The sequence below is a fragment of the Paroedura picta genome, chromosome 1 (genome assembly GCF_049243985.1).
Source record: "Paroedura picta isolate Pp20150507F chromosome 1, Ppicta_v3.0, whole genome shotgun sequence".
Taxonomy (NCBI): Eukaryota; Metazoa; Chordata; class Lepidosauria; order Squamata; family Gekkonidae; genus Paroedura; species Paroedura picta.
Window position 1 is genome coordinate 130,599,535 of NC_135369.1, and position 26,230 is coordinate 130,625,764.

At 40.6% G+C, this 26,230-nt stretch overlaps 1 long non-coding RNA gene across 2 annotated transcripts in view; it reads right to left on the reverse strand.

Annotated features, from left to right (window-relative positions):
* Positions 1-26,230, reverse strand: part of LOC143842842 (uncharacterized) — a 405,333-nt gene that overhangs the window by 176,459 nt on the left and 202,644 nt on the right. For both annotated transcript variants that reach the window (XR_013233384.1, XR_013233380.1), the window contains exons 3-4: positions 8,085-8,166; positions 2,687-2,805 (exon numbers count right to left, since the gene is read on the reverse strand). This is a non-coding gene — a long non-coding RNA (uncharacterized LOC143842842). The remainder of the gene's footprint in view (positions 1-2,686; positions 2,806-8,084; positions 8,167-26,230) is intronic.

Sequence of the window (26,230 nt, forward strand, 5' to 3'; positions counted from 1 at the left end):
GAGGAGGGGGGTGGTCAAGGGGGGTGGTCAAGGGTAGGGGACAGACAGTCAAGGGTAGGGGACAGACAGGCTGGCTTGCTGGCTGCTAGACAGACAGGCAAGCCCTCTGGAGGAGGAGGCACTCAGGGGCCGGACAGCTGCACTGAGCGGCGCTTAAGCCATGAGACACACTCCTCCTCCAAAACCTTACCAGAAATATATTGTGTGGAACAGATAAGAAGTCCCTTGATCGATAACAGTTATTTAACCATCCCTTCCAGTGGGTGGTGCTGTAGCACATCTGAGTAGACTTTGGTTCTATATTGGTTCTAGTTATTGTTCTGAGTTCTGGGAGAATTGTTATCTGTTGCCAGGAAAACCACTGGGAAACTTTATGGAAGGTTCCTCAATTCCTCAAACAACTGTTTTACAATATTCATATAGGTTTGTGAGATGGAATCACTGATTGGTTCAAAATTGAGAAAGGAGTTTGGCAAGGCTGTATACTGTCGCCTTGTATGCGGAGCACATCATGAGAAAGGCGGGGTAAGATGAGTCACAAATTGGGATCAAGACTGCAGGGAGAAATATCAACAACCTCAGATATGCAGATGATACCACTCTAATGGCAGAAAGTGAAGAGGAATTAAAGAGCCTGTAGATGCGGGTGAAGGAGGAGAGTGCAAAAGTTGGCTTGAAACTCAACATCAAGAAAACGAAGATCATGGCATCTAGCCCTCTCAATTCCTGGCAAATAGATGGGGAGGAATTGGAGAGAATGACAGATTTTATTCTCCTGGGCTCCAAGATCATTGCAGATCCTAAAAAGCAGAGACATCACGCTGCCAACAAAAGTGCGTCTAGTCAAGGTTATGGTATTCCCAGTTGCAATGTATGGCTGTGAAAGTTGGACCATAAAGAAGGCATAAGGCTACACTGCAAGAATGTCAGTTGCCAATTGTGGTAGCAAAAGACAGTAATTTAAATCACATTAATCACCTGTGCAATTTCTACCCACTTTAACATTTAACTGGATTGTAAGGTTGCTTAAAGGAAGCTGGCAATTATAAACATTTTAAAATAAAACAAGCCTAAGAAAAAGACAATATATATTCTCTACACAAGAAAAAAACAATTAAGAAAGCAAAAAAAGTGACGGATATCTGAATATATTCAGTGGGCGAAGGGAATAAAGAAAGTAGGATGAAACAATACTTAACCATAATGAAGTAGCACAATCACTTATAATAGAAGATAACAAAATGACAAAGCAGCACAATGCCTTGGGGGTAAGCAAAGAGAGAAAATGAAGCACTCTGACTCAACCAGGCATATAGCATGTCTCATTGGGATGCAGAAAAGGTGGACATGGTAGAAAGAAGTGTCAGAGCAAAGAATTTATTCCAAATCAAGATCTTTCATATCTTATCACCTTATCACATCTGAAACCTTGCTCACTGAGCCAAAGAAATTTTAAGTAGCTACTAATCAGATATACTATAAAGTATCTTGAAATTAATATCAGTGTATCTTTTCAGGTGACATTTAGCTAAATCATCCCAGGTGTGAGAAACTGAAATCTTCAGAAGTAAGGTGAAAGATACAATTTTGTGATCACTAAGAACACATGAAATGAGGAACATGATTGCCATTTCTATTTCCCTTCTGGCTCAGCACAAAATATCCCAAATGGAAAGTAAAGTAGTTCTGTCATTCTTCTCCCATGAGTTATCAGCTTACAATGGATGTGCAATGGGCAACAGCCCACAGTACAGATCTTTTTTTTTTTAGCTTATAAGACAACCATATGGCAGTTACAAATGTCAAGCTATAATGCCTTGGCTACAACACCTGTTGCCATAGCCCTCTGGCATCAACTCAGCTGGTTCTGTTGTCCCAACTCAGCTGGTCTGATGTCACAGAAGGTACCAAGTAACACTTGATGGTTTAGACAGTGGCAAATGGAAAAGTTTTTGGTTTACAAGGTTCATGGGCAATTTTTAAAAAACATAACAGCAATGGAATTTATTTATACGGAATTACACTGAAATGCCACTTAGGAAGATCTGCTTATATACCAGCTGTAGGGTGTTTACCTTTTTCTAAGTTATGGTTGGAATTTGCCTATTCAAACCTTCTTTGTTTGGGGTAAGTTTTTTACTCATTGGGTTGTAGTTGATTTGCCAAATCCTTCAAAATTGTGAGTTGGGGTACCGTAAACATTCATATACACACTTTGGTAGAATGTGTCTGGGAAGGAGTTTCTCATTTTCCCTAGAGGCTAGCTGCTGCCTGTTTATACTGTAGAACAAGATTATGAAATGTGATAGCATTACACACATACTTGTGTGCTTTTGGAAAGAAATAAACAAGTGGGTTGTTTTTATTGCCTTGGTTGTTGCTGCTTGCATTGTTAGAGACTCAGATAACAGTAAAAAAAATGCTCAGAACATAGTAACCTTGACTTGGGGAACTACATATACAAGGGCTCTTGCAACTTAAATGTTACAGAATGATTTGGGGGAGGGGGGCGAAACCATACTATGGAACTATTTCTCAGACAGCAGTAGGATCCTAGCTTACTAGTCTCTCCAAAAACCTGTTTCCTAACAACAGTAACACAAGAATGGCCTACTACTATGCTAACACAAAAAATGGCATTTCTTATAACTTGTAAAGGAACATATGTCTATTTTAAAGATCCTACCAGTTCCCATTGCACAGGCCAATAAGGGTCATTAAACACCAATGGGTCTCAGAGTCTTTCTTCAGAGTCAATCACATTGTAGACTTCATGTGGGATCTCATTTCCCTTCAACACAAGATCTGCAGGGCAAAGAAGGCAAATGAACTATGAAAAATATAATCACTGCTTTTACTGTTTCTTTTTTGTCATAAAAATTCCATTTATTTAAATTCCATTAAAAAGCACATTTGGCTGCCGAGAGCATAAATATATACTTTTGTTATGTTTATAATTTTTCATTTTTCACCCCAAAGTCCTTGACATTTTTCAATCAGCATATTTAAAATAATTTTTGTACCACAGTACCATTGTGTATGCATACATGAATTACAGCAGGTGTTTAGACATATAAACTCCACACGGGCAGATTATCAAACACAATTTTGCAAGGTCTATGTGTGGCATTAAAGCATTATATTGTAAACTTACTGTATCACTTATGGGTACAAATGGGATGCATATATAATATGATCAGTTCAGAAAATAAAAAGGAGGCAGAAAGAAACAACAGACAGGGAATACTGATAAACCCCTTGTCTTGCTACAACACTGACTGGTATTTGATGATTAATCTTGAAGCATAATCTAGATGTCTTCTGAGACTAGATATTATAGTTCATATATATGGCTAGTTCATATATATGGCTAATCCAATCCAAAATATCATACATGTGACAGCCCTGCACACATATCCCCTACATGTTGAGGCTTTCCATCACAGAATGAAATTGGAAAAACTTGCAGACAGAGAACAGTATATATATATTTTTCAAAAAACCCTTACCGCATTGCCCCTTAGGGTGAAACTTGGGCATTTGGGTGCTTTCTTGGGGTAGACAGTATGTGCTAAGGAGTTTTGTATGTGTTTGTGCATGCATGCACATCCACACAAGTCTAGATGGTGAAGGACATCTTATTTATTTATCTATCATATGGCAAGTGTAGTGTGGCCAGAAGATTTGAGGAGTGTCAAGCAGCCAGGCAAGGGATAGTGAAAGGTGGTTTGCCATTTCTTGTCTCTGAGTCATGACCCCTAGTGTTCCTTGGAGGAATTATCACAGAAATCCCATCCAGTTACTAGTCAGGGTCAGCCTTACTCAGCTTCTGAGATCTGATGGGAACAAGCTTGCCTGGGCTATCCAAAACACGGCAGTTATCCGGTGGGGTGTGTTCATAACAGGAACAAGGGTTGTGTCTTGAACATCTAGGTGATCTTTGCTGTGCTGTTATGTGAAGGCAACAGTTAAATGGATCGCTGGTACTAATTTCATGCACAGGGCTAGGAGGTATGGTAAGGAGGAGAGATGGGGAGACAAGCTGGTACACTTATAACTTGTCAGTCTCTGCTAACTCAGTAAATAATATATAGTTCATTATTTGCTGCATCTTTCTCTGCCTTGTCTGATGTCTATGTTGAGAGTATACTATTTTAATTAAATGCCAGGTAGGTATAGAGACCTCCATCAGCCCTGATTTTGGAATAGGAAGGGGGCTTCTTATAATCATCCTGTGAGTATGTGTTTGTTTTCCCATTGCAGATACTTGCCATTTTTATTGTTTGTAGTATGTACTGGGTACCAGGGACAGGTTGTATATCTTAGCGGTGTAGCATCCACATAACGTACTAGCAAGTGCTTTAGCTGAGCCGACTGAGATGGCCTTGGATCTGGCAGTAGATTCCCAGGTTTATTGCCTTTGGGGTTACTAGAATATTCATCCTTATCAGGTTATGCTCAGAATTTTCTGTTCCTTATGGCAGGGATCCTCAACCTGTGGTCCTCCAGATGTTCATGGACTACAATTCCCATGAGCCCCTGCCAGCAAACACTGGCAGGGGCTCATGGGAATTGTAGTCCATGAACATCTGGAGGACCACAGGTTGACTACCCCTGCCTTATGGGACTGGCCCAGCTTGCATTGGATCCAACAAAAGAGAAAGGGTGATGCTGGATTCACTTTTCTGTAACTGGATTGTTAGTGATCTGATCTAAAGCTTTTGACAGAGTCATCTATTCAATTTTGTTGTATCATTTAGAAAGCAGAGTAGGGGTTACATGGACAGACCATTTCAGTCCTTTTGTATGACAGGACAAGTCAGGAATTCATAGTCAGCTGTTTGGAACTAGACTGGTGAAATGACACATCAATGTTCTCATTCATCATCTTCACTATTTTGGCAGGTGACTGAATGAGATCACTCACAACTTTGGAGCTAGGTGTTATCAATAAGCTGATGGCATCTAGTATTTGTATCTAGGACAGATGTAGCAACCCTTTCTCCTCAGCTAGAGTCTGTAAGCTCTAATGATGTCACAGAAGAGATAAAAACTGAAGTGCAAGCAAGAGAAGAAAAAGAGAATTTTAATTAGGCAGGTCAATCTTTGCCTACTCTTGAAGACCAAATGAAGCCCTGTAGGATGCTCGTGCACTGAGACTCATTGTTGAAGAAGCAACTTGGCACTGTTCCTAGGAGTATCTTCTTTCTGTTACATCATATTTGAAAACTGCTTACCTTCTAAATCTGGCATTCCAAGCTTTTTTAACTTATAGGTTGGACAACTTTAAAGGGTTCTGCATACTACTTCCCTTGAAGACAACCCAAAAGCTTTTGTTTGTACAACTGTGAATATATTACATGGTTTGCCCATTTGTCTCCTAGCTCAGTTCAAGATGCTGGTTCTTATATTTAAAGTCTTCTCTACTCAGGACTCACACTGAAAGAGCATGTCTCCCTATATGACTACATGGATCAATGGTACTTCACTCATGAACTACTTCTTGTTGTATGATCACTTACAGAGATGCACTCTTACTTGGCTCAGTTGTATATATTTAAGTTTTGGTCCAAACTTGTTTACAGAGCTTAAGATATCTAGCCTGTATATTATTATATACCTCATGGCATATAATTAGTAAGTTGTATTACATTTGCAAGAAAGGTGGGATATAGTTTAAATTAATCAAAATTATCATGGAGTCAGGCTGTTTTCTTATGAAGAAAGACTAGAGGTTGGGATTTGTACTTTTGAAAAAGAAGAAGAAGAGTTGGTTCTTATATGCCGCTTTTCCCTACCCGAAGGAGGCTCAAAGCGGCTTACGGTCGCCTTCCCATTCCTCTCCCCACCACAGACACCCTGTGGGGTGGGTGAGGCTGAGGGAGCGCTGATATCACTGCCTGGTCAGAACAGTTTTATCAGTTTGGCGAGCCCAAGGTCATCCAGCTGGTTGCATGTGGGGGAGCGCAGAATCAAACCTGGCATGCCAGATTAGAAGTCCGCACTCCTAACCACTACACCAAACCGGCTCAAAAGGTAAGGGACATGATCAAAGTTTATAAAAGCACATGTAGTATGGAGAAAGTCTTGTTTGCAGAATTCCTAGAGCTATCTGGTTGGCCAGTATGAAAAAACAGGATGGACCACAGTTCTTATGAACTGGGAAAAGTATTTATTTGCTTTTCTCACACAGTGATTCAGAGGGGGCTATAACTGAAAAAATGTTCATAAACCAACAAATGAAAAAGAATGTGAATCTCAGACCATTCCTGGACTCAATGGCTTACTCAGTGAAAAGCTGCAAGTAATGGATGAAGAAACAAAAGACCATGAGAACTTTGAGCATTGCCCCTCCACTTCATGCCTCTGGCCATGTCTGAGATTAGCAGAATTTTGCAGTGCACTCTGAAACTAGTATATTGTGCCTTCAACCCTATGGTCTATCAGAACCTGAGGGTGAGTTTCTCATTCATTTGTTTCCTGCAAAGAAATGTGCCTAAGTGTTCTGAGCGCCACCAATAAACCCCTATGCAATGTTGCTGCTGGAATTCTGTTGAATGCAGTGCAGCGCCAAGTGAGTGCCCTTTTCATTCCTCCATGAACATACAGCCAGTAAGTGGCTTGCTTAGTCAAACTCCCCCCAACTATAGAATCCTTAAGGTGCTTACCAAATTTTCCCTCCCAAGGGCTTTTTTAATGTTATGGTACTCACCGCTGAGCACTAGCACCTGGGGGGAGGGGGGGCTCTTGATCTTCATGAGCTGGACTGCATGAAGAGCTAGAGAGAGAGAGAGAATGGACCCCAAAGCACTTTTCCACCTATCTATTTATTTTTACAAAAATTAAGCAAAGATGCAAGCTTTTAGTTATTCAGTTATTTTAAAGTAAATTCTGGTGTGAATTGCTGCCAAGAATGGACTCAAGGAGAGTCCATCCTGTCTTCCAATTTAGCCAGAGCTACTGATGGGTTCATATCTGCCCCCTCTATTGGGACATTACCAGTCTAAAGGACTAGGTTTATTTAAGTAAACCAAGAACAAACTCCTGAATATCATAATAAGCAGGCAAAAAAGGACTCTTACAGAAATTATCAATTTCTGCTCAGACCCAAACTGTATAGGCGTACACACACACACACACACACACGAATATTAAATCCAAATAAATTCACAAATTCATATAAAATGCCATGCTATCTCACATGTCAAAATTTCATAGACCAAATGCCAGGATATGTAGATGATGAAGTGGTACCAATCTGGAGTAAAAACAGAGCTCAACTGATCTTCCCCTTTATTTGAAATTCTCAATGTGTTTTTTTTTACCCTGAGAACATTTTTAGCCACCCCTTACAACCCCACTGTATACTATATAGTTATTTACCTGTCTTTCTGCCCATGTCTTCCTTAAGCCTTTAATTGCAAAGGGAATGTTTAAAATGTTATTAATATTAAAATATTATAATCTCACACAAGAATATCCCAGTTTTTATTGAGTACAACCTCCAGGCTCTGTTGGGATGATCTTTGGATTTTAGCCCATTTCTTCTGTAGTCCCTCTAAAAATATACACAATGTGGAAAAATCTAAGAAGCCTCATGTTTCCTTTACGTTATCTTAGAGAATAGACAAAGAAATCACAGCCCTCTTTACTTTTCCAATCCCCAGTTCAAGAGTAGCTGAAGTCTACATTGCAAAAGCAATTACATTTTAAACTCTCAATGTCCTCTTTCCTTCAGGTGTAATGTGAAAAAAATCAGTCAGCTAACAAACAATAGACAAAAAAATCAGTCAGCTAACAAACAATAGACAATAGCAGGAAGTTGGTTGTTTTCCATTGAACAGAATATCCTTAGATGAAAGGCATCTGGCTCGTCCACTTTTTAAAAATAAATTAAAGGTCTATGAAAGAATATTTCTAGGCTATGTTCAGTTTTGGCTTGGTTCCACAAAATGAACTGTAGAATTGCCTCAATTTAATTACTACCCCATGAAGCATTTTGACAGCCCCAATGCAATGCTTAGCAAGCATTTTACCCCAGACAGCTTCAAGATGTATTGCAGCGCTGAAATTACAATACATACCATGACTTGTTCTGTCATCCTACTTCGGGAAATCAGCAAGCTTGTCTCTTTAATAAGCTGTCTGATATACCACCCATTTCACCTGTAAAAACAAAAAGTAAAGTGTAAGTAACTATACATAAGCATTCTAATGGCATATATAATGCTTAACATATACAAACATACATTTACATTCACACACTAGAGCTTCATGCTTTCGTTGGTTTAATTACTAGATTAATAAACACAAACACGTCTTAATTAACCAGTGGAGGCTAATTTAAGGGAAAAAACAACGGCATAGTTGTTTTTAGTTTTTGTAGTTTTTGTTTTCTGTACTCTGTTGTATTATAGCAATAAAAATGAAAAGGATAATATATAAGATTATACTTTTTGCTAAAATTAAGTCATCCTATTTGTTTATGACCATGTAAGCTCCCAGAACAAACAGGTCAGTCCTAGAGGAGATCAGCCCTGCCTGCTCCTTAGAAGGCCGGAGCCTGAAGATGAAACTCAAATACTTTGGCCACCTCATGAGAAGGAGGGACTCCCTGGAGAAGAGCCTAATGCTGGGAGCGATTGAGGGCAAAAGAAGAAGGGGATGACAGAGAATGAGGTGGCTGGATGGAGTCAGTGAAGCAGTAGGTGCAAACTTAAATGGACTCCGGGGAATGGTAGAAGACAGGAAGGCCTGGAGGATCATTGTCCATGGGGTCATGATGGGTCGGACATGACTTTGCACCTAACAACAACAACAACAACAAGTTCATCAATTAACTAATTGGTTATAGGATGATTCTTTAAATGGTTACCAGCTGTATTATTATGGTATTTTTATATACCCATACAAGTTCACCATTACACGTTTGACACAAAGTATTTCAGCTTTCCAAAATTAACAATGTACTAAAACTTTCCTCGACATAGTCAACAGTTTGTCAATGAGAACATGCATGATAATCACATACCCATATGGGTTATTTATCTTGTTAACATACAAAATTATTCAGAATCAAAGCAAAACGTTGTGTCAAATTCACTTCAAAAAAATGAAGTAAGATATTTGTGATAAAACTTTCTGTCAGGAGATTTTTGCCAAATAAATTCTCTGAGATGCATTCAATTTAACATAGAAGCTACTGGACAGCATTGATGAAGGGAGAGAGGAAGCCAGGACAGAGTAGATTGGCTGAATAGATAACAGACTTATGCCTAGCGCTGTAGCATTCTGCTCAGCTATCAGTAACACCTTCCTTCCTCCAGCATTTGAGTCTTCCTGTGATGAAAGACACTCTTTCAAGAATGTATGTTAAATAATCTGCATACTCTAAACTGCCATGCAAATATTTATTAATAAGAGAAGTAGTATTACAACATTGTCGAACAAACTTGATTTGGCAGCTGGAGGCCAGCACATATCAGCTTGCACAGGTTACTGTGGTAACAAAATACACAAGTTTAGATGTAACAATTATTCGGTGCCAGAAACTGGTCAATTTCACTTATATGGGGAGGAGAACCAGAAAGAGCCATTTGGTAAAATGCTTCTTAGAGTTAAGCTTTGGTAACAATAACATAATTTAAATGCAATATGAATCATCCCATCTAGCTCTAGTCATGCTTTTAAAATGTATTTATGTAAGACTATCTGTGCCAGCATGTGGATACATATTTGGATGCACATTCAAATGTGCACTTGGATCAGCATCCAATTTATGTCTGTGTCTCCTCATCTAGCAAGTAATACACACATGAACACCTGCTGCATGTTCAGATCTCTTTAGATGAATCAGGATGTTGCAGCTGAAATATATGCACTATCCAGAACACGAATATTTTAAAACTGATTAAACACCCACTGGGAATTATTAGAATGTAATTTTTTATGCTCTTGTGATAAGAATGTAGGATGCATGACCTTTTATGATAACAAACCTAAAGATATATACTTAGGTATATTGAATGAGGAAACTGTTCTTAGCACTGAACTATAAGTCTGCAAGCAAATGAGCAAAGTCCAACTATCTTCTATAGGTTCCTTATTTATGCATTATTTACATACTAGGGGCCAGGTCCGTAGCATTCAAGAGTACAGCAGGTGCTAGATTGGTGGGGTGGGGTGGAAGAACTCCCTCCCCCCAGGACCTGGAAAAGCTGCAGGCAGCTGTTAGGGAACTCACCAGCAGGGGCAGCTCTCATGCAACAGGGGTTGGCAGCCTCTGAGGCTCAAAGGGAGGAGGAGGGGGTGGTCAGGGGTGGTGGACAGAAGATGATTGGCTGGCCACTGGAAAGACAGGAAAGCCAGTTGAAGGAGGAGGCACTCAGGGGCAGCACAGCCACCCTGAGTGAGCGTTAAGCGCTGAGTGGCACTTAAGCCATGAGCCACGCTCCTCCTCCAAGCCCTTACCATAAATATATTATGTGGAACAAATGCTTTATATAAAGTAGTATTTCCCCTATTTTTTGTTTCCTAAGAAGCACCATGTTGCTGTACATCATGTTGCCGCTGGTGTGTTGAGGCAGAGCAGCATATTCTGCCGCTTCCTGCATCCCCATGAATGTTTTTCAGCAGCAGAAGAGGTCTGCCCAGGATTGCCGCCTCCTCAAGGAGGTAGCTGGGGTGGAATGGTTCCACTGCCTGGGGGGGAGGGGGGAAGCGGCAGGAGGGTATTTGCATGAAGGTGGGATTGCAGTCCCATTTTCATGCAAATAAAAAAAATGCTCCATTCAGCGCCGCGGCATCATAAGGCACTACGGAGCCGAGTTGGCCACTTTCAGTTCCCTCTGGGCCGCCTTAGGAGGGCCCTGTGGCAAACCAGGCAATGTGGATATTTCTGCGTTCTCAAGCTGTGGGGCAACGGAATTCATAACACACGCCAGATCCAGAACAGGGCTGGGCCAGTGCCGACATTGAATGACTGTGTGGATTAGCCCTGCTACCGTCTGAGCGCCAGCCCGGTTTTCTCTGCTCATACAGAATCGGTGATGTGAAACCCATATCCAAATCTCTCATCTGCCCTGAGGCTTACTATGTAGCCTTCTTCCAGGTATTAAAGTCCAACCAAACCTTCATCACAGGGCTGCTGAGGAGATAAGAAAAGGGGAGCAGGACAACAATGAATGACACTGTGAACTCTTCAGAAGATGGACAGAATAATAATGAACTAGATAAATATATGAGATGTTTTTAATCTACATGGGATAGTAGAATTCTGAGAACACATACATTTAGGCAAGAGTCTGAATTAGAATTACTCCTTGGAGAGGTTAGTAATTTTTAAGTATCTTTACTTATTCTTCTCTCAGGAATAAAGTTTGTGTTACATTAACAGTTCCCACATATTAACTATGGGCAGGCGATCCTCCATCCCCGACTCCTGTTTCTTGCAACCATTGCTGCAACCAATGGGAGAAAAATAATGCTTAAAAATAGCCATTGGCATGACAGTTCCATTCTTATCATAGAGTTTCTAGTAATTCCTAGAGAAATGTGATGTTACTTCCAGGATCTCCTGAGACATGATGGCATGCCTTTACCAACAGCATGCTTTCAATGTCCCCATTCCCTTGGACTCCTGCCAGTTGCCAGGCCATGCATGGAAATTCTAGTTATAGATCATAATTGGAGGATACCCAAAACTGTTTCTGAATAATGATACTCCATATAGGAACCTTAATGTTTATAAGTATGTTACCATTTATGCCAGCCTGCTTATTAACAGCTGCTAGGAATGTGTTTTACTGGCATGGCAAATGTTTATCCACTTGGGAACACATGATAAGAGACCTACAAATGTTTGGTCTTTGCACTAAGCATGGCCACACGTGGTTTCTCCACATAGGGCCTGTAACAAAATTGGTCACCAGAGATGCAAAACAAAAATAAAAATCAAATAGCATTAATGAACAGCTTAATATCAAGAATCAAGAAACGAATCATATACTAGCTATACCTACACTATAGGTTATATATTATAGGGGAACAATTCAATATTTTCTGTATTAAAAAGCCCCAACAACAAAATTCATTGTGTGTAGAAAGGCTACAGTTAGAATGAGATAAAGCATATTCTGGACCATTCAATGCAGTTTCACATTGATTTAAGGTTCCTATTTTTTAAATAAAATCCTGTCCAGAGAAAATGATCATATCAAGGAACCAGGCTAGGCTAGAATCCTGACATACTTTCTTCTATGTGGAATGATTTTTTGAGTTAACTATGTCAACCTCACATACAGTATCAAGTGATATAACTCAGGCAAAAATGGTTTACCAGCTTAGTAAGAAATATAGGCTGAAATATGATTACTTGCTCATGAAATAGGAAGCACTGCAGGAACACATTCATGCATCCACCCAGACATAGGAAGCCAAGAGACACTGTGACCTGGGGAAATAGTCTCCAAGACACTAGCAGGGATATGAAAGCAAGGTGTTTTTATCTTTAAAATTATAATGCCCACAGCAACAGTTCAAGAAATGCTATTTTTAACATTATAAATTACTTTCACATGTGACAAGTAAAATTATAAATAATTTTTACAGGTAAAATTTTAAAATCACAGGGTTTTTCCCCACAGGATGCTACATACATACATACATAAGGTCTGTGCTTTGCCGTTCATTACAACAGTATATTAAAGCTCCTGGCAAACTGCATATACAAAATCTACCTTCAGTATGGCTGGCACGTGGATTTGCTTCAAACGCAACATGGTAAGGCAGGTTTATTAGCATTGTAAGTGACAAACCTTTATTTTTGCATGTTAACACACTGTTAAAATATGGCATAACTAAGAAGTAATGTATGATTTATGGTTCCCTCAGGAAGACCTTTGTTTATAAATGTATCTTAAATAACGATAGACAGCCAAGCCAGGATTAAGTACTCCTGCAGTAAAACAGAAATACACATAATGGTTTTTGTACTAGTGCGTAATGTCTGACAAAAGCAAAATTTGGTCTGTTGAGTGCTCAACCTAAAAGTGATGATTAATTACATATAGTGTTATTGCTCATTCTAAAGTTGTTTCCATAGGAGCCAATTTAAAGAAATATGGTTTAATTCAGTGGTCTTTTACCAGCTAGATCAGGCTTTCTCAGTCAGGGTCTCCTGGTAGAGTTTCCTGAATGGGTGGGAGTTGATTAATTTTTAATATATTATTTAACATTTGCTAAACATTTATTGGGAAATAGGACCATATATGGTCATGTCAACCTGCCCTACCATCCCAAAATGGGCAGTGATGGGACTGAAGGGGTTTCTTAATGGCAAAAGAGTTGAGAAAGGCTGAGCTTCACTCAGAAAATGACAAATGATGGATCTGATTCACTATTATTAATTTGCATGGTAATTGGCCTCTGGTTACACCTTACTTCATAATTCAAAACATAGTGATACACATAAATAACTTGAAGAGGTACCATGTAGAAGGTTCAAAACCAACACATTATTTTATTGTGAAGACAAACTTACATGAGGAAGAAACCTAGAACTGAACTGCCCATTCCGCACAAGTTAAATGTAGCAGGAGTGTGGCAAATTGTAAATGCTACTAATTTGCAGTTATGCACGATGTCACACAAAACCTGCCACACTCCTGAAACTGATCCCGCAAAAAGCGATTCGTTGTAGCGCTTAAAGGGAAATCCCCAAAAGTGGATTCACCCTCCGAAAAGTGCTACACTCTTACAACCAATCTGCAACAGTTTCGAAAAAGTTCTGTGCATTCCCATTGTTGCGGTTTCAGCAAAGTCCCTCCCCCTGGCTCTCTCCTCTGAACATCCGGCGAAGCGATTGCCATTTTTTTTTCTCGGAGCGAGCGGAGAGCAACGAGCCAGTGAGCCTTCATTCACCCAGCGAGGCTTCCCGGGCTGCAGTCCCTCCACAGAGCTGCTTTAAAGCTCCCCTAAGTCACCAAGCACAACACAGCCCCGTTTGCAAGTTCCCTTTATTTTCGGCCAAAAATCGCGCCCGTACACGGGGGGGGGGATTTTTTTTTTCACTCGGGGGAGCATGGCAACGATGAATCGGCAGCTCACAAGTCAGCTGCCAGCTAGATGGGTCTCTACGTTAGGAGGAAGCAAGGAATCAAGGAATCAAGGCATATTCGTTGCAACGTGTGTTTTTCTTTTTTTTTTCTGTTCTTAAAGGGAAAGGGGCTTTTCCAGAGCATGATAACAACCGCCCATTGGCTGTTCCTTTGATTGACGGCCAGGGGCAGGACAAAGCATGGAAAAAATCACTTCCTTTCTAGCGATTTTTGGCAAGACCGGAAACCTGTGGGAAACTATTGAAACGCTACTGGATTCCACTACAAAGGCAAGTATGCATTACGCCGAATTCCACTATTTTAAATTCAGTTATTTCTTTCTGCAAGCAATTTGCCACATTGATCCTTGTGCGGAATGGGCCCCAGTTTGTCAGCAACCAGCAAACAACTTGCTGACATGCATGGCTCTCCCATGCCCAGCAGCTTACTACTGTTCAAAAGCAACCAGGCATTGAAAGCCAATGTGATATAGTGGTTAGGGTTTGAGACTGGGATCTAGCACCTTTTCTAGCACCTTTTTCGCTGGTGCTCCTCTGGCAGTAGTGCTAATCCCTGCTTCCACATGACATCAGCCTGGCCCCAGCTCAGGCCTAGCCTGAATCAGGCCCTAAACTGCCCCATTGCAAGGGAACACAGATTATTTCTATGTTCCCTTTTTGACTCAGGCACCAACATGGCCTATCTCAGGCCAGGCCTGTGTGGAAGGGGAATAGTCAAGCATTTCAGACCAGGTTTCTCCCCCTTCTACAGCATCCCAGAAGAGACAACAAATGTCCCAGTCAGCTCCATGGAGCTTTGTGGTGGTGTAGAACTGGGGCATTTTAAAAATTTTCCACCCTCATGAAAATAAGCCCCCCCCCCGGCTGCTGCTGCAAAATGTAGTGTAACCTCTCCACCCTGGCTGTCTCATGTGGAGGTAGTAATTAGGGGTAGACAGGGTCTGGTGGGGAAAATCTTCCCCTGTCTGGACCCAGGAAGTGGCAGGGCTAAGCGCCCCACTGCAAGGTACTGGTGGCAGCCCAGTGCAGCCACCACCATGCAGAATAGGTCTAGGAGAACCAGATTTGAATTCACACTCTGGAAGCTCATTGGGTAACCAATGCTCTCAACCTAACATTGATCACAAAGTTTTCAGAATAAAATGGAGAAGAGGAGAATTGCATAAGTTACTTTGATCCCTATTGTGGAGAAAGGCAGGGTATAAATGAAGTAAATGTAGCTGGTGTGCAGACAAGAGGTCAGTGGGTCAGGAAAGATAAGAGGAAGCAGAGAAAAATAAGCATAAAAGGGAATGATGAGGGGAAGGTGAGGCTTTCCCAGCCTCCTTTTATGTATTCTTCTGTCCTTTGCTCTTACCTTCTTTCTTTTTTTGTTTCCTGCTCTCTTCTTCCTCCATCTGCCCCAGTCTACTTTTGTCCAGTTCTCCCTCATTTCCATCATTGCCTGTTTTCCTGCCCCACCTTTCCTCCTGATACCTCTGTCATCAGCTCTAGACCCTGCCCTCATCTCTGTTGGCTCATCTCCTTCTACCCACTTATTCTACTTCCAGGTGGGCACAGAGAGGCTGTAGGCCACTACCAAGCTGGCAAGAGAAGATGGGTGATTGGAACCTAATCTCTGGGCCTCTGTCATAGCTTGGGGCTCTCTGGATGAGCTGGTGGGGGGCAAGCCCTTACTGCTTCAACAAACCAGGGGTGTTGCTTCTCCCTCATACTTGGTCATCCAACAATAATTTTGGGTCCCATATCATTCCTAATGGAATCATCAAGGGTCAGCTGAAACCAATCAAACTGTGGGCACCTGTGGAATTCTGTGCCAGGGTGGTGGAAACAACTACAAAATGGCTGCCACAGAAAACAGAGCCTGTGGGTTCCAAATAGCCATTGCAACAGGCAGAATCATGCACTCAGATGGAGCCCAAGTGCAGGAGAGAAGAGAGATGATATTAGAAATACATTGGGAAAGAAAGAATGAAGTCAACACTGTGGTGGCAACTGCCACTGAAAACATGTTTATTTTAATCTGCATGACCAAGCAGTTTTCCAGTGGCCAATGAGTAGCCCTACAGGACAAGATCTCCACATGACCCTACCCACTTGCTAATATTTAGTGGTGCTATGAAATGTGTTAGGCAGGCATCATCATACCCATTTGTGCCATGTTGAGGACTCCTCATTTAAACTAATCTAAACCACACCTACTGATGCTTCTACTTTCAAATGTCTCAGCAAGATGGCATGGTCCTCAGTCTCACAGGTTACTTCCAAAGATTCATGGCTCCTGTATATGCCCTTAGCTATTTCTCAGATATCCTGAGGAATCCGGATGGAACTCATCAGCTAACGATACCAGCATCATTTCCGTCCAGGCCGAAAAGACCCAGGGCATTTCCTCACATCGTTAAAAATAGTGCTATGCCAGCTAAATGACGTAATGCTAAATATAATCACACCTCCCAGCCCTTCCCGGCCCTACTAAATGGTTATATAGTGACAGTATACAAGCCAATGGGATTGGACTGGAGTAATTCTGCAGAGGATTGCACTGTGAATCACCTTGGGACAAAAAGATGAAGCATAGCTGTTCACTGCTATGATTTAATTTCTACAGGTCCCAGAAAAGCAGCATATAAATCTACTTAGAAAAAAAAATCTATTTAGAAAAATATTAATATAACTGCTAACATACAACTGTATTGTATGATTAAACTTCAGTATTATAACCCATTATCTAAAATGTCATCCTCTGAAACCTTCACTGAACTGAATTTGCAGCATGTCTGTTATTCTTCCTATGCTTTACTTGTAAAGACTTTGTGAAACACAACTGTATTCATATAATCATCAGACTATTCTAACATCTGAACATTCTTTAGAACCATTTAGATAAAATAAGGTTATCCTATACATATGATATGATTATGGTACCAAGGATCTTGAATAAATATATAAGGACAATTTAAGGCCACAAAAAGTAAGGTGCAAATTAATATAATACTACATGGGAGTAAAAACTGTTTGCCATACTTTGTCATGGTATAACTCGAGAATTGGAAGACATAACAAATGGACTAATTTGACACACAAATTGATAAGGTCAGACTGATCTGATGTTGTGGGTGGCATATCTGTATTCCTGACATTGTGATGTTTTTATTTAAAGGACAAATTGGATTTCTGGGCATATGTGATATACAGCAATTTAAAATTATTGAAATTCTTCATATTGTTTAAGAGTGCTTCAGTCTGAAAGAGTGATGCTTTCTTACAAATGCCAGGTAAATTATTCTGTAAATCCAGAATCCCTGATTACCTCAGACCTGAAATACTGAAGTATTCTAATAATTCTTCAGCTCTTTATGATTCAGATGTCTGGAACCCCAATCGTTTCTATATCAAAGTACTCCCATTATTTTGAAGTTTCTTGTGCTGTGTAAAAGGATTTAAAGATTATCTTTTCATTTTTTTTATTTTTAAAGGGGAAAAGGCTAGGTCTTACCAGTAAATTTACGAGATTAAAAATGGGTTTAAGCATTCACAATTTAAAATGGAAATTGAATCAAATTCCCTTAAAATGCTATGATGATGGGATGATGACTTTGGAGAGGGGAAAGGAGAGAAATGAAAATCATTGCCTCAGAAACAGGAGAAATGCAAATATCAGCCCATCAATGATCCTTGCTCAGAACAGTGAGAGGAACAAGATTATTTGTCACTGTGCAAATGTGGACAAGTTGAATTGGGGAGATGAAGAAAGTTACTACAAAGTGTGATGAGAAAGTTGCAAGAATGTATGTGAAAGCATCAAGGCTCCTACCCTGCCACCAATTCTGTTAGTCTTTAAGTTGCTCCTGGTTTCTTGCTTTTTTCAGATCTGAAGAAGTAGCAGTGACTGGCAAAAACTTATCCCCTGTGACCAATTTGGTTAGTCTTTAAGATGCTCTTTTACTCTTTTCAGGTCTGAAGTATTGAGCAGTGATTCATGAAAGCTCCTCCCCGCCACAGATTTGGTTACTCTTTAAGAGTAACTCTTTAAGGTGTATCTGGACTCCTAATCTTTACTGCTGCTACAGACAGGCTAACTCAGCTATCCACCTTTCTTTACTGTTGGTTAGAGCTGGACAAAGAAGGACTGCTTTCCACCATCTGCCCCAAACCCCACAGTGGCCACATACAATACCTAGAATCTCTATCTCATATGAATCCCTGATGCATGAAAACACAGTTTCTATTCTCAGTACCAACAAGCACTGGTAAGAACCTGCCCTTTGCTCTTGAACCCCCCCCCCCCAGTTTCTCGTAGGAAATACCTTGAACCCAAGTATTAAACTTTTGCGTTCCTCAGGGCCTGCAAGACGGAGCTCTTCCACCAGGCCTATGGTTGAGACTGGTGCGCTAAGGAAGATCAAGACCCCCTCCTGGGTTACTCCTGGGTTACTCTGTCAGTGGAATAAGATCGGCACCACTCTGTCCATCCTGGAGGTGACAGTGGGTGGGATGCTTTAGCTGTTTTTTGCCGCTGTACATCTTGGTTTCCGTGTTAGTTATGTTGTATTTTAAAGTGCTCTAGGAGTAATTGTATTGGGGATTTTATGTATATTTTAACCCGCCATGAGTCTTCGTGGGAGTGGAGGGCTAGAAATTTTAGTAATAAATAATAATGATAATGATAATGATAATGATAATATTGTTACTGGGAAGGAGATCCCTCTTTGATTAGTGAAACTGACTACCCAAAAATGGGTTAGCTATCACAAACTATCTGTGGATCTCAGAAATCAGCAGCCACACTTAGGCAGATATAGCCCAAAGGTTTCTGGGACTCCACAGACCTACCTGCTCCACCCCCCTCCCAGCCCAGGGTCAAGGCCCCTGCTACCCTCCACTCACTGTGGTTCCATGAGGGGAAGGCAGGTGGGAGGTGTAGGCTGGCCCCAAAAAAGCAGATGCTGGACCAAAGATGGTGTCCCAAGCAGTGGAGCAATGCACCCAGCAGGATACAGTCAGCCCTTTCCAGATGGCCTGGTGAGGCTCAGGCAGGCCCAGCTCTGGCACCTTCATATGGCTGCTCTTCCTTGGCCAGTCAGGCACCCCAGAAGCTAATGGCAGAAAAGGAAAGGCCCAGTTAGACCAGCTGCCAATGACAGCCCTCAACCCAAACCTGGGCATCAGCCTAAATCAGGTCTGACCCAACCAAGGCCTTTCCTCCTAAACAATATAGGATTATGAAGCAAGCCTTGTGAAACTTTTTACACTTCCACCCACCCCAGCGTGTGTGGTGCAAGCAGTAGCGGCGCACAGAAGTTGAAGGCGGTACCCACAGGGGCTGCTCCTCCATGAGAAAAAAGATAGTAGCGGTACAGCTGTGGCAGGCAGTGTCTATCAGACTGGTGAGCCAGCTGGGCTAGCAGTGGGCTTCATCGCAACTTGGAAAATGCAGGATTATGAAGCAAGCCCTGTAAAAACACAACTCCTTACATAGAATCATAGAGGTGGAAGGTACTTCTAGGACCATCTAGTCCAACTCCCTGCACAATACAGGAACTCATAATTACCTGCCTACCCACAATGACCCCAATTTCATTCCCAAATGATCCCCTCCCCACCAAAAATCTCCAGAACCCAGCCTGGCCTGGAGGAAATTTATCTGCCATTCCATAGCAGCAATTAGCAATTCCACCCCAAATGTGCGTTATTTCCCCCGTGCATAATGGGTCTCAGTGGTGCATACTTACATATCCCTAAGAACTGAGGATCTTAGAAAAATTGTAAAGAAAATATATCTAGATTCAGAACAAAATTTGAGACTAATGGCACTTTTAAGACCAACAAAGTTTAATTTTTGGATATAAGTTTTCTGAACAAGTATCTGAGGAAGTGTGCATGTACATGAAAACTTATCACCAGAATTAAACTTTGTTGGACTTAATGGTGCTACTGAACTCAGACTTTGTTCAGAAAATGTGTCTGTGTACATGAAAAAAAACACAATTTTTAGCACGGGCTCATTTTAAAGGCACGTCCTGTTTCAGTTCTGTGGCAGAACTGCACATCTGAGCTCTTGTTTTTCATTAAAAACAAAGAAATCCCTGCAAAACTAACATTTTCAGTATCAAAAACTAAAACTAAAAATTTTCTTCAGCACAAACACATTAATTTAGAAGGGTTTTTTCTTTCCTTTCTTATCACCCCAAATAGGATTTTGCCCCCGAATTTGTCCAATTTGGATGGTAAACCATTAAGGTGAAAAAACAAGGGGGATGTCTTCCACTGAAACCAAGTGGGGAAGGGGGTAACCATACAAAAGGAATAGTAATGAAACAAAATAATACAAAACAGCTCAATAATGGAACATCACTTTTGGAATTAATAATAAAAACAAAACAAACTCATATACCTGTCTAGTCAGCAATGGTAATATAGACAGGCTTATGGGGGTCCAAACAAGGCTGTATTATGTCCAATTAATCACAGGTAATCCATTAGAACTAATACACTGATTGGGATGCAGTTAAGAGCTCAATCCATGTAGCAAACCTGAAAACAACTTGCCAGTGTGTTAATGAAAATACAAGCAAGAAGTTTGGGAACCATTTGCAGACACAGAACTTGGCTACCATGGCAGATTTATAAGGCCTTATAAACACAAAGGATTTATTACATATGATGAACTGAAACAAATGCAATTCAATAGTTCCTTTTGAAAGGAATTTTTAAAGTTAATAAAAAGGCATTTCACAGAAGATTTTCCAAACCTTCACTTCGTTCAGTTGTGAAACTTACCGAAAATTGACTTTGTGGCTCAAAATGGAATCAACAATCCAGTTGTTATTGGATAAATTACATGGACCAAGAACACTAAAATACATTTACATTTCTTGGACAGAGATATGACTTGATGCTATTCAATTTACTTATTAGAGTTCTTATTCTTTTCCCGAACCTCAACCACTACTGATGATGGGTGATCACTGCAAGCTTGCAGCCATGAGCAGTGGAAAATTTGGTCTGAGAGCTCCCTTTGTTTCAGCCAGCCACCACCTACTTCCTACTTCTTCAGGAAGAAGTTGTGTACTTTTTGCTGAAGCAAGCAGCAGACTCCATTAGGATCAGCTCTTTCCATCTGCTGATGTGCGGCATGTAGTCTACATGAAGCCCAGCCATAGAGGCTTGCAATGTGCTGCTTTTATAACTATTCTTTAAGATTTTGTACTCTGCTTCAGTAAGGAGATTGAAGCAGATTCTTTTATATATTTTTAAATAATCTTTCTCAGTAAAGATTACTCTTTTTATTCCTCAAAGTGCTATAAGTCTGGATCTATGCCTCATCCCCAAAGATAATTAGTAATTTCATACTTTCAAAATGTTCTGTTACTCTGCAGCTCTTTTTCTCAGGTCCAAGTCAAGTCCAAAAGTTCCAACTCCTAAGCCCATTGAAGTCAATGGGTTTAGAAAAAGGTAACATTGTCATGTTGCAAAATGTAGGCTTAAATTGAAGAAAGTAGGGAAAAGCACTAGGCCACTCAGGTATGAACTAAATCATATCCCTAACGGATATGCAGTAGAGGTGACAAATAGATTTAAGGAATTAGATCTGATAGACAGAGTGCCTGAAGAACTATGGACGGAGGTTCGCAAAATTGTATAAGAGGTAGCAACTAAAACCATCCCAAAGAAAAAGAAATGCAAGAAAGCAAAATGGCTGTCTGAAGAAGCTTTACAAATAGCTGAAGAGAGAAGGGAAGTGAAAGGCAAGGGAGAAAGAGAATGCAGAATTCCAGAGAATAACTAGAAGAGATAAGGATGCCTTCTTAAATGAACAGTGCAAACAAATAGATTAAAAAAAACAATAGAATAGGGAGGACCAGAGATCTCTTCAAGAAAACTGGAAATATGAAGAGAACGTTTCATGCAAATATGGGAATGATAAAGGAACAAAATGGTAGGGACCTAACAGAAGCAGATTTTTAAAAGGTGGCAAAATTATACAAAAGAACTATACAAAAGCAAGCTTAACATTCCTGATAACCATGATGGTTATCATCACTGACCTGGAGCCAGACATCCTGGAATGTGAAGGCAAATGGGCCTTAGGAAGTCTGAGCAACAATAAAGCTAGTGGAGGTGACAGCATTCCAGTTGAACTATTCAAAATCTTAAAAGACGCTGCAGTAAAAGTGCTACACTCAATATGCCAGCAAATTTGGAAAACTAAACAGTGGCCAAAGGATTGGAATAGGTAATTTTACATTCTAATCCCAAAGAATGTTCAAACTACCGCACCATTTCTCATGCTAGCAAAGTTATGCTCAAAATCCTACAAGCTAGACTCCAGCAATATATGGACCGAAAACTCCCAGAAGTACAGGCAGGATTTTGAAGAGGCAGAGGAACTTGAGATCAAATTGCCAACATACACTGGATCATGGAGAAAGCTAGGAAGTTCCAGAAGAACATCTACTTCTGCTTCAATGACTATGCTAAAGCACAACAAAAAGCATTGACTATGTGGAGCGCAACAAATTGTGGCAAGTTCTTAAAGAGATGCTTACCAGAGCATCTTATCTGTCTCTTGAGAAAGTTATATGCAGGTCAAGAAGCAACAGTGAGAACCAGGCATGGAATCACTGATTGGTTCAAAATTGAGAAAGGAATTTAGCAAGGCTGTATACTGTCGCCTTGCCTATTTAACTTGTAAGCGGAGCACATCATGAGGAAGGCAGGGTTAGATGAGTCACAAATTGGGATCAAGAATGCAGGGAGAAATATCAACAGCCTCAGATATGCAGATGATACCACTCTAATGGCAGAAAGCAAAGAAGAACTAAAGAGCCTATTGAAGCAGGTAAAGGAGGAGAGTGCAAAAGTTGGCTTGAAACTCAACATCAAGAAAACAAAGATCATGACATCCGGCCCTCTCAATTTCTGGCAAATAGATGGGGAAGAAATGGAGGTAGTGACAGATTTTATTTTCCTGGGCTCCAAGATCACTGCAGATGGGGATTGCAGCAAAGAAATTAAAAGACGCTTGCTCCTGGGGAGGAAAGCTATGGCAAATCCAGACGGGATCCTTTAAAACTCAAAACTTTCTACCAAATCATGTCATACGTTTGTAATTAATAACACAGTGAATATATTAGGCTCATGAGTTACATGTCCTAACTATCAAACCCCTACTGACTTTCTGAAGTATGGCATTACATATGATAAAGAGGAGGAGAAAGGCTTTATGCTGTAGAATAAAACACAAGTGTGGCCAATTAATTATTTTTATTTATTTTTCTTATATTTATATGCTGCTGCTCCTGGCACAGCCAGCTCATAGTTTAAAACTATGCCAACATTCAAATGTACATGAAGTATAATTCTTAGAGGGGGATTATACCCTGAAGTTCTATGTTTTAAAGGACAATAATTGTTCTTTGCCTTCTTTACATTCCTTTTTTTCCATTCTGTATTCAAAATGGATTTGGTAGTAGAGCAGATGTTCGAAATTCAAATGGAGAATTATGCCACAAGCATATTGATTAAGTATCTTTGTGATCTCTCATTCATTAATGGAGAAATCACATTATGTTGTTTTACATCTTTCCTGGCTCGTTTAAAAATAGTTGTAGGCATCAAGCTGCAGTTTGTAGAATGTTATCATGAAGGTGCATTCCAAATTCATTCAATTATCCCCATTGCAATATATTCTCATTAAAAAAACAAGCGGAATGCTGAATGGGTATGGGCAACCAAAGAATCCATTTCATCTACTTATAACCAAAGGCCCCACTTCATTCAGATTACAATAAGACTAATTGTTACTTTTTTTGGATGTGACAATCATTTGCAGATTAACTAGTAGTAAAGCCCATTGCACACACACAAAAATACAATGGATTCTAGACTTCCCATCCTCCCTTTCAATACTCTTCCCCACAACACGTGAAGGTAGAGTAGGAGAGTTGACAGGGAGCACAGCTGATCATGGCAACCATGGGGCTGTCATGATCTCCTTAAAGCAGGGTTCTGGTGCATTCAATCACTGCCCACCCACCTGTCACGGCAGGTGAGAATGTTTAAACAGAATGGGGGGCTCTTACATGCTCCCTGCAATCCTGGCAAGAAACGGGGAGCATTTAAAAGGAGTGGGGTCCCCGCATTATAGCTGATCATGACAGCTGCATGGAGCTGATAATGACAGATCCCATGGGGATCAGCTGTAATGTGCCCGGTCCCTTTAAATGGTCCCCATAAGCATGGCAAAGCAGGGGGACTGTTTAAAAGGAATGGAGGCCCCGTGTTGCAGCTGCTTAAAACAACTCCATATCTGTCCTGATCAGCTGTAACATGTCAGCATGCTCCCTTTAAATACCCCTTAAATACCTGTGCAGGCGTAGCTTTGCCTGTGATGGGGGGGGTGCATCTTGAATGTTGCAAAACCTCCTGACATGGTGGGGGGCTCTGTCTGGAGGCTTTGAAATGTTCAACACATTGCTGGAAGTATGGACACAGTTTTATATGTTATGATATAGTTTATTCAGAAACTGTCCAAAAGGTTTGTAGGCTGTTGAATTTTACGATTACTGAAAACATTGCTCTGTACCACTAAAATGGCAAGATTTTAGCAATTAAAATGACACTTATTAAGGGCTTCTCATATTTTGATAGATAGATAAGTAGATAGACATATATAAAGAGAGAATAAGTGGAAATAAAACATAGGAAGCAGATGAGTATCAGATAAAAACATTTCAGCCAACTACTTAAAAGATTTTCATTAAAACTGAAGGTAAAAAAATAAACAAGATGTGGCAGAATTTTTTGTCGGCATGCATTAATGAAGTCCCTTTGGTGGATTCTACAGATATCCAAAACTACTGAAATATACTTAGTAGTAGCTTCTGTGACCTTAAAGTCATTACCTGCAAGAATATTTAAAAAGTGATAATCTACAGAATGAAAATGGAAGTTAACTAGGACAGGGGTTAGGATTTGGGCTCATTACCTTAGCATAAAGCTTACACAAAACATTGGTGTTCGATTCCAGTAATGGCTCCTGAAAAATCCCCAGAAATCTGCCAGGAAGTTCCACCAAGGCATTAAACCTTGCCAACAAGAAGGAAGTGCCTGCCTCATTGTCTGGGGAGAGTCTGTTCTTATCAAGGGTAGAGTTGTTGCCACCTATTTTCTCTTATGAACTAGTTTGTTATTGTCAGGTAGTAATTACGAAATTTGCTTGTTTTGCATATTAGTGCTTGTCTTTTGTGTATTGCACACATTATAGGCTCATTTGGAGTCATATGGTATGAAGAAAAGTGGGTTAAAAGTATTCTAAATAAACACATCTGATTTTCCCTTGCATCCTTATAGAAACAGAAATGAGATCAGATCTGATACAGGATTGGCCTGTGGGCCTTATTTTTATTAGAAAGGCTGAGGATTTTGTATTAAAATACTCTTGCTAGTAAGAATTGTTATTTATTGTTATTTGATTCAGGGGTTTGATTTGGAAGACTCCATAGATGCAGAGTTCCAGAAGCAACACAACACTGTATGTGAGCCTGATGGGATTTGCCAACAGGAAGAACCGGGCAAGTGAAACTCTAGAGCTGCACAGACAATACCCAAAGAAATCAAGCAAGGAGACCACTGGGCGACCTCCTCCCACCTGCCAAACCCTTGCCAACTGAAAATACACATAAAATGTTGTGTTTTTTTTGGGGGGGGGGGATTTCGAACATGGTTCAGCATGATATCCCAAAAGGAAAGGGGCGGGGGAAGCCTAGAGTGCCGTTGTACTTATCTCCAGTGACATTCTGCTGAACTCTCTGTCTTTCTCTTGTCTGTCTGTCTGTCTCTCCCTCTCCTGATCCCATGGGAAGCAACAATATTGATAGAAGCCCTGTGTCAGTTTCCATCTCACTGTCACTCTCACTTTTGCCTCTATTATCAGCAGTAAGCTGGGGCAGTCCCCAGCTTGGAAGGGCTACTGATCTCTATCTCACAGCCTATAAACTGCCCTTGCTGTGAACCTGACTAAGGGGAAGAAAGAGGGAAGGGGGGGGGGGATGGAAAGAGAGAGAGACACGCACACACACTGATACAGTTTGGTTTCTTTTCTTATTT